Source organism: Denticeps clupeoides, chromosome 3, assembly GCF_900700375.1.
Source record: "Denticeps clupeoides chromosome 3, fDenClu1.1, whole genome shotgun sequence".
NCBI classification, from domain to species: Eukaryota; Metazoa; Chordata; class Actinopteri; order Clupeiformes; family Denticipitidae; genus Denticeps; species Denticeps clupeoides.
The window spans coordinates 22798672-22810800 of NC_041709.1; positions in this window are offsets into that span (position 1 = coordinate 22798672).

The window sequence follows — 12129 nt, forward strand, 5'->3', positions numbered from 1 at the left end:
GAGCCACCACCCAGCGTGTACACTATTGCCACTGTGTCTTTACCTCACTCTATTAAAACAAGAGATCCTTCAAGTAACATCAAGTTTAATAATAAAACTCATAAATATGCTGATGCTGTGTCAGTTCCCTGGGCTGGACAGGGTGTCTCTTTCAGTAATTTATTACCTTTTACTATCATTCCTACTGAAGCTCTTCCAATATAAGAATAGGATAATTAAATGTTAGATCTCTCACACCTAAAGGGCTCATTGATAATGAAATTATTAAATATCAGGGGTTTGATATACTGTGCCTGGCCGAAACATACAAAAAAATTTGTACCATTAAACGAGTCTAGTCCTCCTAGATACAGCTATGTACACCAACCTTGCTTAACTGAAAGTGGTGTTGCAATAATTTATAATGATAACCTTAGTATTACAAATAAACTCTGACATGAATTAAACTGTTTTGAGATTCTCTATACCAACATAACCCATGTAGTCTCACAAAATAACAATCATAAGTTTATTCCATTGATTATTATTTATAGACCCCTGGACTGTACTCAGAGTTTCTTAGTGAATTTACAGACTTTGTTTATATTTGTGTATTGTAAATAGAAGACATAGTCACTCTTCCACAATCTGAAATAATCTCAGATCATTTCCTTATCATGTTTAGACACAATAAAATCAACTCTTATAGAGACAAACAGACACTTACATCAAGTACAGTGCAGAGGTTTATTAATATCCTACCAGTTTTACTCACCATCAGACCCTGCTGAACTCGACCAAGTGACCAAGTGACAGCAACAGTGTGGGGACGGTGCTTTGCTCAGTAGCACCTCAGTGGCTCCTTGGCAGATCGGGATTCGAACCAGCAACCCTCTGATTATGGGGCTACTTCCTTAACCACAATGCCACCTCTGCCCCATAGGTTGCCGGTTTAAATCCCGATCCGCCAAGGTGCGGAATGCAGAGATGAACTGGGGTCCCCGGTCAGACATAAGCTGGCTGACTACATCAGAACTCTGAATAGCCTTTCTTTTTCACCAAGTACAGAAGTAAAGGATCTAGGTGTCCTCATTGACGCAGGTCTCTCATTCAATTCATGTGTAGATAGGATAGCATTCTTTCACCTTAGACATATTGCAAAGAAAAGAAACATGATCTAAATGCAAGATGAAGAAAAGTTGGTCCATGCCTTTATCACATCATGGTAAGATTACTGCAATGCATTACTGACATCACCCCACATTACCCCGGTCTTACAATCACTGCACTGGCTACCCATCAAATTTAAGATTGACTACACAATCCTGCTTTTGACCTATAAAGCTCTAAATGGTCTTGCCCCACAATACCTGAATGAACTCTTAATTATTTACAACTTGTCACGCCCCCTGTGTACAAAGGGTGCAGGTTCACTACTGGTACCCAAAGTACAGAAGGTCACAGCTGAAGGCAGATCCTTCTCTGATAGAGCTCTGGAGATGTGGAACGGCTTGGTCAGTGTTCGGGACGCAGTCTCAGTGTTTAAATCTAAACTGAAAACACATCGGGTTTTCTCTGGCCTTCAGTTAAGATTCCAGACACAGTGCAAATTACTAAGTTCAAATAATTACACCATCACCTAGTCAAACACAGTATTAAATTCACCTTAGTCTTAGTTAGGTTACCGGACCACAAATATTGCACAAATATAACATTAAAGCCACATATTTCAGTACCAGTCGTAAAATGCCACCGTCTGCTGGTGCATCTGTTTGTTCTCTCTGAGGTACTAGATCAAGCGCACAGACCACCTGTAGACTCCAGTGAAGAGACAACCAGATAAATCCTGGTTCCTGGCAGCTGCTAACAGGGTTAACTTAGCATGAAACAAACCAGAGGGTCACCACAGCCACCACTACAGTAACAGCTAAAGCTTCAGGGACCTTCAAATGGACAAGTAGCATTATACTATACACCATGACACCGGAAAAAAACTACTCTGCACTTTGCACTGGACTAAAAACTACTCTGTACCTCCAAAACATGGACAGATGCTCTATACCGCACTTAAGAATTTTCTAAATCTACAACTGTAGAACTTTTTATCCTCATAACAAACCCTGCTCAGACACCAATTGCAGGCTCTTCCTTGGAAGGTAGTCCCTCTCTGTATCAATCCTTCCCATGTTTTTCTTTGTGTGCAGAAGGGTCAGGTGTGAGGGGTGTCAACTCTAGGGCCTGTCAAAGCCCATTGAGACATAATGTATTTGATTATGGGTTATATAAAAAATTAGACGTGGGGGTTCTGGTCATGTTGGCAGAGAATTAAGGCCTGTTGTCACCGGTTGGGGATGCTTCCACCCCAGGGAATTAGAGTTAAAATGCTTCCTACGTTTAGCTTCTTATTATAGGACATTTGCAAGGGGTTTCTCATGCATTGCTTCCCCTTTGTACAGGCTGCTCCAAAAATATCAGACTTTCGTCTGGTTAGAGGACTGTGAGCTTCGAGATCACTTAGATTCGGCACATGAATACGAAATTCCCTGCGAGAATCTAAAGACTGTTTTGTCTTTGCTTCTACAGTGTTGTTGCTCACTGCATTTTGTAGTGGGTGGTAGTAGCCTAGTGGGTAACACACTTGCCTATGAACCAGAAGACCCGGGTTCAAATCCCACTTACTACCATTGTGTCCCTGAGCAAGACCCTTAACCCTAAGTTTCTCCAGGGAGACTGTCCCTGTAACTACTGATTGTAAGTCGCTCTGGATAAAGGAGCCTGATAAATGCTGTAAATGTAAATGTTGTTGTGCGATAAGACTTACACTGGTGGATTGTATGTTTATATCAACACAGAATAGGGCAAGAACTCTGTGCTAGTCTCTGGCTACTGTTCATCACTGGTGGAGTTTGTGACTGTGCAATGCAGACCTTTTTATTTACCACAAGAATTCACCTCAGTTTTCATTATTAGAGTGTAATCTCCACCGAACTCCAAAGGACGCGCTCTGTGTGATCTGCAGCATGTAAACTCTGACAGACTGTTTGTTGTCGCCATTGAGTTCAATCAAGCAAATCTGAGGTCAGTTCTTCTTAAACTCTATCAATATGCGAACTTTGCAACGAGAGGAGAAAAGGTTCTGGATCTTATTTTCACACAAACATTGACGGCACGTATTGGGTGGAGCCCTGCCCCTGTCTCAGACAATCAAAGTACATCACTGTTATGCTTATATACCACTCGTCAGATGCACAAAACCGGCTCTAAAGCAAGTGAGAACCTGGCCTACAGGAGCCTTTTCTTCTCTTCATGACTGTTTCTAGTGCATAGACTGGCAAATGTTCAGGGTGACAACAACATTAGCTTGGAAGAGTACATGATGTCAGTCTACAGATACATCAGCAAATGCACTAATTTTACAGTCTTCAAGTCCACCACAAGATCAAACCAGAACCTGTGGATAACTAAACAGAGGTATGTAAACTGCTCAAAGCTAGAAACACCGTTTTCAGGAAAAACAACAAGGTGGCCCTAAAAACATTGAGGGCTGTATCAACTGTCTCCAGCTGTTAGAGTAGAGTAAACTTGCACACAGGCACAAAATCCACAGGCACTCTGCTGATACTCAGCTGTGCAGGGGTGCACAGCTCCAACCCCATCATCAAGTTCTCAGATGACACGACCGTGGTTGGTCTCTCAACACCAGCTCAACAGCGAAGAAAGCCTTCCTGAGAGCTTGTATAGCCTGCAAGAAGAAGCTCCTCCTCATTCTCTCTTTGTTGGCATTCAGGGAGCAGAAGCGCTAGCCTTAGCATTGCTAACGTCTTTAGATGCTGCCTCGACGTGAGCATAGAATGTGTTCAGCTTGTCTGCCAGACACAAGTCCAAGTTCGTCATGCCGGTAGTCGATCATGCTGGGCAGTGGTGCGACAAAAGGAGGGGAGGAGGGCAGACCGTGCTTTCTTCCAGGCGTGTCTGCGCCATGGACAGGACCTCACCTGTGGGTATGTGACGGGCAAAGATGGCCAATTTGTATCCACAGCAGATTGGACTGAACAGACTGAATCCGTTGGCAGAGGAGACCTGCAGGTTGTTGGCCAATTCTGCCCAGAGTAGGTAGCGTAGCCTGTCTGTCTGTTGATGATCTGTCACAAAACAGATGATTTCTCTGGGGGAATCCATGGAGACACCAAATATGTTGAAGGACCAGGTCGGCAGTCATGGCAGAGAAAGGGAGGCCAGGCAATGTGACCAAGTGGACCACCTTTGAGAAGCGATCCACTATGGTCAGGATTGTGGTCACACATTCTGCTTCAAGGAGTCCAGAGGCAAAATCCAAACCGAGGTGGGTCCAGAGATGATAAGGGATTATGAGAGGACAAAGAGGGCCAACTGCAGGAGAAGTGTGACTTTTGGCCCGAGCACAGACATCACCGGCACATCATCCTGCACTTCCCTGGCCAGCTAATGCCACCAGAACAGCCAGCAAATTAAGGAGATGGTCCGTTGGCATCCTGAGTTGCCAGAGCGGGCGGAGGAATGCTCGCAGTGAAGGACAGCTGACCGGCAGGTTTCAGTGATGTACAGGCACCCTGCTGGTATGTTGGATGATCCAGAGTCGGACACCTGGGCATCCCGAACTTGGTTCTCCAGGAACCACCGGAGAGGCCCCATGATGCGGCTGGCAGGAAGAATAGGTGCTGGGTCAGAAGAACATGAATCAGGAGCATGTTGTTGGCATAAGGTGTCTGCTGTTTGAGTGCCAGGTCGAAATGACAAGGTGAAGTTAAATTGCTCAAAGAATACGGCCCACCTTGCTTGACGGGATTGAGTTGTTTGGATTGATGGATGGTGATAACATTTTGGTGATCAGTCCAGACCAGAAAGGGGGTGTCACAGCTCTGCAACCAGTGCCACCACTCCTCGTGTGCACACTTGACTGCCAGCAGTTCACAGACCCCACCCCGTAAAGCTGCTGCGTCAGAGTCAACTTACGTGAAAACAAGCAGCACGGGTGCATTTTCTCATCCAGATCATGTTGAGATAGGACAGAGCCAGCACCCACATCTGACACGTCCACTTTCACGATAAGTGCAGGATCCAGGTGTTGAAGGACGGGTGCAGTAGTGAAGAAGTAGTGGCACAGGGACTTGAAAGCATGGATGGCAGCCGGAGTCATGAGGAAGAGGCGTGCAGAGGGCTTCATGAGAGGAGTGAGTGGTGCAGCGACTGCACTATAGCCACGGGGCTGGAGAAGTGGAAGGTCTGATAGTGCCACACTGAAAGGCCTCTGCCACAAACTGCTCTATGTCCATGTGCTCTGCCTTGGACAATGAATAGAGGTGTTCACGGGGTGGTGTAGTTCCCAACAGCAGATCGATGACCATGTTGCCGGGTCGATGAGGTGGAAGCTGTGCATCTTGGATGTACTGAAGACAGCTGCCAGCTAGGGGAAGCCAGTGGTGGACTAACGGCACACCTGGTTGCACAAAGCCGCAAATTCCACGGGGTTAATGTTCAGCTCAGTCATTATGTCACAGCGCTAAGACAGAGTGCGTGTAGTTGGTAATGAAAAATGGTGGTGCGGTGAAGCGCAAGGAGGCAAGTAAATGACCGTCGCTTTAATCTACAAATGAGAACTGCCAGTGCCGCAACATCCACGGATGTGGATGTTGAAGGATAACATGACTAAACAGGAGAGAACCATGAAGGCAGGAGAACATAACATCTCTTGATGAGGGGCCAAGTCTTTTGCTGGCAGAAGCAAAATAATGAGCAGTGATATGCATCCATCTTGGCTATTTATAGGAGTCGCGTCACCTCATTTTCATGCTGCTCCCAGTCACGTGGATAGATTTTCTCTACCTTGGGTATAATGCGGTTGATTTCAACTTCGGAGAAATTATTATTCTTCTTCTGCTCCTATCCTTTATGCCATATATAAAGTTACCGGATTTGTCAACACAAAAAAATCTGTACACATAAGGCACATAAAAAAAAGGGTCCAGTGAGAGCGGGATACGATGCAAGAACAATGGTGAGTGCTTGTGGTGGGTTACAGCTGCAGAACTCCCAGGATCTCTGGAAGAAGGTTGATCCAGCAAATCCCATCACCCGGTTTTTCATCTTCCCCTGGTTTCAACTCATTTTCCTCCATCTCCCAGCAGTTCTCTCATGGGTATTTTTCAAAAAGAGCTCATTTTAAACATGTGAAGCTCCTCACGTGTCCAGTGCAGCAGTGCGTATTAGTGCCCTCAAAATAACACTGATGGTACATATCCTGACATATAATAAAGTCATATTGACAGAGCATTATAAGTAAATACATTCTAATAAATTTGACATTGTAATTAAACTTTTGTAAATAAACTTTACCTGTTTGGTTTGTAAATAAACTTTACCTGTTCTCAAATCCTTTATTCATAGTCACTGTTTTACCTAATAGAAATTGTTTACCTTGAATACTTTGTGTTTTTGATCATTATAATGAATCTCAGACAAATTATGTAAAGACATAAAGACATTATGTTAAAATATTTTGTGCCAAATTTCACTTAAATTTAATTGATTATGTAACGCCAAGGTGTCCATGGAGAAACCAGGTGTCACACATTAAACCAAATCAGCTACAGGTGTTTATGCTTGCCTTGGGTGGATTAGAAGGGTTCTTAATTTGCAGTTTTCCCCGCCTCACTTCCTGTTCTCTGTTATTGGGGAAAGTCAGTTTGAACTGGTTCATGTTATGGTGAACTTTTGTCTTGTGCTTTTTTGACTGTGTGCGCAGTCATCATGCCAGGTTTTATTTGGTTAACTGAAGGTTCATTCCTCACCGCACTTGGCACACAGATTAAGCAAAAGCTCTTCTACAAAACTAATATCAGAGCAATATGGAATTACTGTACCTTTGTACTCAAGTGTTTTATTTTAAAGGGAACTTTGTATCTTATGTACTTCATTCACCACTGGTTGAAACCGTTTTCATTTCCTAAGTCTGAGTGAATGCTAGTAGCAGTCCTTTTCACAGTTATAATAGTTTTTGGATTTTTCATTAGTTTTATTTTTTATTTCGTTTAGATTTTTTTTTTTTTTTTTTTTTTTTCAAATTCAGTTAGTTTTAATTAGTTTTTAGAGGCAGATTTACTAGTTTTTATTAGTTTTGATATTTTGAAATTGCTTAGTTTTATTTATTTATTTTATTTATTTTTGTAAATTAGGATATTTGTGAGATGCATGAATCAAAGTCACCAGAATAGCCTTATCCATCTTTGCTCCAATAAGGTTATTGACTCTTGCAGCTCCGGGTGTTTTTAATTTTGGTTCGAAGGAAGTGGTGAGCTTTTTGAGTCACAGTCGTGTAGACATTCAAGTCTTAATAAACATATTTACCAATGCTTCTTCTCATTTGTGGTGTTCCTGCGTATTTACTAGCCAGCAGCAACTTGGTCGGCGGTGGAAGCAGTCCATTATGGATGCTGTAGTATCACGTTCCTTTCCCATGTTACCTGGCCTGGCTACCGCTTCTCATTCGGGGGAGGGCGGGCGAGAGGCTAGCTTGTTCAGGTACTCTTGGTTCGCCTTTTTTTGTGAGCTTTTCAAATGGACTTTCAGATTCGTGGGGTTTTTCCCCTAGAGAAGTATTCCACATATTGTATCACCTGCTTCTACAACAAGGCACTTACTTTTATTTTTGCCACTGTCATAAAAGAAATCCCAAATAGGACTTTCTTCCGACTTTCGCTGCAGCCATCACGCTAGCCGGCGGCGTCACGGACAGACTATGGACACGTGACGTCACAGACCACGTGTTACCATAATGGTCAAAAACCTGGCTTAAAACTGGCAGCGTGAAGTAAATAGATTTTAATTCAACCCAAAAGGCTTATTACAAAGACAAAAACGAAGGACGTTTTTGATATAATATTAGTTCGTTTAAGTTCGTTTTGTATACACACAAAACAGTTTCAGTTTTAGTTCTTTTTCGTTAACACCTAATTTCTGACGTATCCATGTAATTTTGGTATTGCTGCTTGTAGAGTGTAAGTAGTGATTAAAATATACTTTGTCAAAAATGATTGATGACATATCTGCATAAGGAAAAAGCGCGTGATTTATGACCATCTACCCTTCTACCTTCTCCCCTTCAAGCCTTCTCCACTGGACACCCTGCGCGTAATTTATGACCTCCTTCCCTTCTACCTTCTTCCTGACCTTTCTCTAACCCAACCCATACCTATGGCTAAGGTGTTGTGTGTGTGTGTGTGTGTGTGTGTTTACCACGGTGGCATAGGGTAATAAAAGAGGCGTAGGATGTCTCTGAACAGAGTACGACAGATTCTGTTACAATGGCCAGCCCGCTTGGTGCAGCTATGAAGAGACGTATTACGCCTACGCCTGTTACAAACAGGATAGTTTGTGATACACCATTTGCACCAAAAAGGAGAAGGCCTCGATCCTTGGTGAATTTTCTTCAGAACCCTGGTGGCTGTGAAGAATATGAATGGATGTTATCCGATGGACGTGTCGGCAGTTATATTTTTGACAAGAAGGAGCGTCATGTGAGACTGTACTCGGTGGACACGGACCAGGAGTTTACACCGGACGACCAATTGTGTGTGTCGTTTTATGCTGAAGACTGGTGTTTGTTCAAGAATAACGGGTGGAAAAAGATTGAAAATGTAAATATGGGGCCTTTCTACATATCATGGACCGGTGCTACTGATCAAAACCACTACTACATGTGTGGTGGATGTCAAGAGCGGAAATCAGAGTCTTACATTTACGTGTGTAGTGGTAAGAATGTCAGTCGTGTGGTGCCAGACTGTGAACGCCGTGTGTATGGATCGCCACAGGATGTGAAAGTGATGTACCCGTGGTGTGATGTGGCCATACTCCACAACGTCTTCAAGAAGATTGACATTGTTTAAATGGAGCGAGATTTTGGCCGGATACAACGAAATCAGGGTGTGCCTTTTTCATGGGGAGGTGGAGTGTGACAATGCCACGTCACACCCTGAACCACCGCCCACACCGGCTAACCATTAAAAAGCAGAACAGGACCTCAGACCCCTAACACAATCTGAGTGATCACAGGTTCTGTTAAGTCATGGCTGTTAGACTGAATGGTGCAGCTGATGCTGCTGAAGACTGTTGTTTGATCGAAAAACTGGGTGACAGTCTGGGGTTGCAGAATTTGACATACATGCCTGGACCATTGGTAGACATCCCGTTGCGGCAAACCTCTGATGAGAAGCCACCACCGGCGGCGGCACATGCGGGCGATGTCTCAAACCCGTGGGATGGCGACGAATTGGATTGTTCCACACTAAAAGCTTTTAAAATCATAAAGTTTTGCGTGTGCAGAATCCTCCAAAACCTCGTCGGACAACTGCTACGGGAGACCTGTTACGGCTGCATGGTGGACCATCCGAGTCAGACCCAACACCCGTGTCTCTATGAGCCGGAGGGATATTTCTACATGACCAACATGGACAAGATAAAGCAGAGACTTTTCCAGCCTGAGACACACCACCTCATCACAAACGTTCTAACAGCGTGCGGCCTCTATGTACATCCTCAGAAAATCAACGGTGCTGTGGGGGCGCTGGCCTACGAATTAGAAGATGAACCTTTCTTTTTCCAGAGGCTGGATCAGATGACTGAGAGGCTTGCTGACTCACAAAGTGCTGGTGTAATTTATGAAGCGCTAAAGAGCTGGGGTGAGAAGGCTGTTCTGTAAACATGGGTTTCAGTCTGTCAAAAGATTTTGTTAAATCTGAACTAACATCATTGTTGTGTAATGTTATTGCGGATGAAGTGATTGATTTTAACTGTATTTATGTGACATCTAGCATACGTTTGGACAATCTCAAAAAACACATGACGTTAGCCAGAAGAATTTCTATAGTATGGTGTAATCTTGTACACATGTGTGTAAATGGTGATGGGTGTTGTCATGCATCTATATGTAGGATCATAGAAAGCATGTTGTGTAATCATAGTTTTAAAATAGGCCACATCATAACGCTGTGTGCTTACGTAACCGATGTCTGTATTGTTAAACTGCGTGAAAATGTTATAATGAATGTTTATACCATCGTCGAGACGCTGGTTTCATACCTTATTGAGAGAGATTTAGATATGTGTGAAATTTTTACAATACCTCGACAACGCATAATTTGAAAATAAATGATGTGTAACCAAAATAGTGTCATTATTTCACGAAGCAACCCATCATGACTGACCTTTTAAAAACATACTACTATACGCCAGACAGCGAGGGCTCCTTCGGTGGTAAAACAAGGTTAAAAGATGCCGTGTTTAAAAATACAGGGGTCAGGTTGTCTAATAAGACGGTTTCTGACTGGTTATCAGGGGAGGATGCATACTCGTTACACAAACCAGCGCGTTTAAAATACAAGCGGAATAGAGTCGTGGTGTATGGTATAGACAAACAATTCCAAGCAGATATTGTTGACATGTCTATGTATTCAAAGGAAAATGATGGTTATAAATTCATGTTAACGTGTATAGATGTTTTTAGTAAACATGCGTGGGCTCGTATTTTAAAAAACAAGACCGGAGCTGAGGTGACTAGAGCATTTGAAACTATTCTAAAGGAAGGACGAGTACCTCAAAAATTACAGACCGATCGAGGAAAGGAGTTTTTCAACAAAGGATTTCAAAATCTAATGAGAAAACAAGGCATCACCCATTTTGCCACATGTAGCGAATTAAAGGCAAGCGTTATCGAACGTTTTAACAGGACTATTAAGGGTAGAATGTGGCGATATCTGACATCGGTCAATTCTAAAAGGTATATAGACGTACTCCCTGATTTAATAAAATCATACAATGCCAGCTACCATCGTAGCATTAAAATGAAACCTGCACAGGTCTGCTCTACAAATGAAGCACGAGTGTTTCAGTCATTGTACGGTGTGAACGATGCGAAGCAGAAAAATGTTACGTTTAATTACAAAACAGGCGACATTGTAAGAATTTCTAAAGCAAGAGGTGCATTCACAAAAGGATATGAACAAAACTTCACAGATGAATTCTTTACTATATCAGCATGTATCCCACGTAATCCACCGGTCTACAAATTGGTAGATTATGACGGCGATATAATAGACTGTACCTTTTTATGAAGAAGAATTGCAAAAGATCAAACTAATCAGTAACAAACCGTTTAAAGTTGAGAATTTTGGAAAGGAAGAACATGGGGAAAAGACGTATGGTCTTTGTGAAGTGGTTTGGGTGGCCTGAAAAATTTAACTCTTGGGTTGATGAAAAAGACGTAGTAGATGTTTAAATTGTTTGTTCCAGAATCAGTCTTTCATTCACGATAAAACAACGCCATGGGGGACGAAGGCTTTTATGTAACCCTGCCGTGTAATGCCTCACAGAGCGTATGTCCTGATAATACCATATCAAAGTATAGGACCAAACTCGCGAAACCTATTATTTTAAAGGGCGATTGGGAAGTAGCGCTGATTGAATTCCAGTACCCGAGATCATGGCCGACTTTTGGAGAGGATGACAAAATCATCTTTTTGATCAATAATATAACAGGGGAGAGATTGGATGTTACAATACGCGTAGGTTATTACACAAGCATTACAGACATAGTCAGAGAGATAAGCGGCTATACCAGGGTACACGGCGTTACATTTGGTTATGATGACCTTATTAATAAGGTTTATGTCTATTCGGACAAACCTGTCACCATAGCGATATCAGGCAAGCTTAGGATTATTTTAGGATTTAAGAACAACGAATTTTTTGACACAAGCATTACTGTGGATCCGTTGAGTCGATCATATGCATCATATCCGGCCGACCTGTATGGTGGCGAATATAGCCTTTTTGTCTATACAGACTTTATAGAATATCAGGCGGTGGGTGACTATTTTGTACCCCTTCTACGATGTGTACATATAACCGGGAAAAACAAAGAGTTTGTCAGTCAAGTATGACAGTGCACTACGTACGTGTTTCGAAATCACACATCAGCGATATAGCTGTAGAAGTGAAATCAGATCAGAATTGTGTCATACCATTTAAGTACGGCAAGGTGGTTACAAAACTACACTTCAGACCCACGAAACAATGAAGGCTTTTAATCTGTACACGATAGACCCTCAACGTTATGTG